This window comes from Pelecanus crispus, unplaced genomic scaffold, assembly GCF_030463565.1.
Source record: "Pelecanus crispus isolate bPelCri1 unplaced genomic scaffold, bPelCri1.pri SCAFFOLD_310, whole genome shotgun sequence".
NCBI lineage: Eukaryota > Metazoa > Chordata > Aves > Pelecaniformes > Pelecanidae > Pelecanus > Pelecanus crispus.
In genome coordinates, this window is record NW_027461383.1 from 25001 (window position 1) to 27500 (window position 2500).

At 80.0% G+C, this 2500-nt stretch overlaps 1 non-coding gene across 1 annotated transcript; it reads right to left on the reverse strand.

Annotated features, from left to right (window-relative positions):
• Nucleotides 1-393: 393 nt before the first annotated feature.
• LOC142596984 (5.8S ribosomal RNA) lies at nucleotides 394-546 on the reverse strand. The gene has a single exon (XR_012831942.1). It is a non-coding gene; the product is annotated as a 5.8S ribosomal RNA (ribosomal RNA).
• Nucleotides 547-2500: the final 1954 nt, after the last annotated feature.

Sequence of the window (2500 nt, forward strand, 5' to 3'; positions counted from 1 at the left end):
CAGCCGCCCGCGCGGGACGCCGGTGGCGAGGCACGCGCCTCGCCCCGCCGCGCCCCCTTCTCTCCCCACCGCCGCGCCGGGCCCGACCGGCCCCGACGACGTGCCCCGCCCCTCCCCGTGCCGCGCGGCACGGGGGGGCGGGGGAAACCCCGGCGGGACGAGCTCCGCACAGCGGGCGCTCCGGGAGCGGGGAGCTTCGGAGCGCTCCCCGAGTCTCGATTTAGGGGGACGAAGGCCCTTTTCTTGGCAGACGCCGCTGCCGCCGGGACGCGGGGGAACCGCTCCCCCGCCCGCCCGGGGCCGCGCGCGCGGGCCTGCGATGCACCCCAGCCGCGCCGCTGCGGCCGCCGCCCGGCGACGGGGCGGCGGCTCAGCCGGCGATTGATCGTCAAGCGACGCTCAGACAGGCGTAGCCCCGGGAGGAACCCGGGGCCGCAAGTGCGTTCGAAGTGTCGATGATCAATGTGTCCTGCAATTCACATTAATTCTCGCAGCTAGCTGCGTTCTTCATCGACGCACGAGCCGAGTGATCCACCGCTAAGAGTTGTCTGGCTTTCGGCACCGCCCCGCGCGCGCGGGGGGACCGGGACCGCTCGCGGAGAGCGGCCCCTCGCTCAGAGGGCGGCCCACCGCACGCCCGACGCGCCGGCCCGCCCCTCCGCCCGCGCGGAGGGGACGCGACGCGGCGCGACGCGGCGCGACGGACAGGCCTCGCCTCGGCTGACCGTACGAGCACACAATACGGAAAAAAAATAGAGTGTGAAGTAAAAATACGGAACGGAAAAAAAAATTTAACCCCGAAGGGCAAGGGCGGGGGAGCCCGCGCTCCCCGACCGATCGGACCTGGGACAAACGACACAAGCGCCTTGCGCGCTTCGGGGGCGGCCCAGGCGCCCGGGCTCGGCCCGGCCTCCGCGCGGAGGCCGCCACGCGCCCGGCCGCGCCGCCCGCTCGCCTCGCTCTCGGGACACCGGGTGTGCCGCTGCTGCCCGCCGCCGCCGGCCGACAAGCAGCGGCGGGGCGCCCCGCCGGCCCCGCGCGCGCCTCTCCGCGCAACAGCTCCGCCGCGCTACGACAGCCGGCTCCCCCCGCCCGGCTCGCTCCGCCCGGCGACGCCGCGGACGGCTCCGCAGCCGCCGCGCGCACGCCGGAGGCGGCGACCGCCGGAGCCCGAGCCGACGGACGCGCGCCGCCCCCCGGACGGCGCCCCCGCCGCCGCCGCACCGGAGCGGCTCGCCCTGCCCGCAGCGCCCGGAACCGCCGCTCCTCGCCTCGGCCCCCCTTCCGCGGGCACGCGCCCGGGCGGAAGGCGGACGGCGCTGAGGCCGGGGGCGGCTCCCGCTCTCCCCGTTTCCACGCGGAGACCGGGAGTGGGACGCCCCCGCCCGCGCGCCCGCCTGCCCGGCTCGGCCGGGAAGGGCGCGACGGGGAAGCGACGGACGGGGCCCGGGCCGGGACGAGCCGACCGCCGGCCGGACGGCGGCCGGAGACACCCTCCGGCCGACCGACACACGCCGAGCGGCGCCGCCGCCGCTCGGCCGGGGTGCCGCCCTCGCCGGTGGCGAGCGCCCGGGAGACCGCCGAGCGGCTCCGCTGGGCGGGGCGCGTGGGGAGGGGAGCGGAGCGCAGCGCGCCGCAGCGCTGCGACAGAGAGCGCGGCGGCCCGGGAGGGACGCCCGGCGAGCCCCCACCGCGGGGACTCGCCGCCCCGGCGGAGGAGCACGCGCTCCCGCCGGGGTCGCCCGTTTCGAGGCGAGCGGGCCGGCCACGGCCGGCCGCGCCGCGGCCTCTCCGACGAGACCGGACCGCGGAGAGGGGGGGGCAGTGAGAGGCCCTCCCCGGCACGGCCGCCCCGCGGGGGGGGTTGAGCGCGGGCGGCGGACACCTCGAAGGGGCCTCGAGGAGAAACTCCCCGCCCCTTGGGGCACCGACCGCCGCCCGGCCGCCCCCCCGGGGGCCGCACCGAGCCGCCCGGGTCTTTAAACCTCCGCCCGGCTCCGCCGGCCTTCGACCCCCGGACTCCGCCGCCGAGGGAGGGCCGCCGAAGCGCGGACGCTAGGTACCTGGCCCTGGGGCGAGGGAAACGACCTGAAGGCCCCGCGGGGGTGCCTCCCCCGCTGCCGCCATCGGGGGAGCGTCCGCCCGCGGGGGCGCGCCCGACATCCGCCGCCAACACCACGTCCTCCTTCCCGGGGCCCGGGGTTTCCCTCAGTAGCCCGGCGCTGCGCCCGGGAGGAGAGCCGTGGCTCGGGCCGCCCGCTCGCGCGGGACGCGACCCGGCCGAGAGCCTCGCCGGCCGAAGGCGGCAACGGCGGCGCGGCGCCCCCCGCCGCCGCGCCCGCCCCCGCGCCCACCCCGACCCCCCCCCCCGCGGGGGGGGGCCGCCGGTGGGCCACGGGTGGGCGGGCGGGCGGGCGGGACGCCGCCACCGCCGCGCCGCGGCCGGCGCGCGCCGCGCGCCAGCCCGGAACGCCCGGAGGGCCTGGCCCCTCTGTCGCGG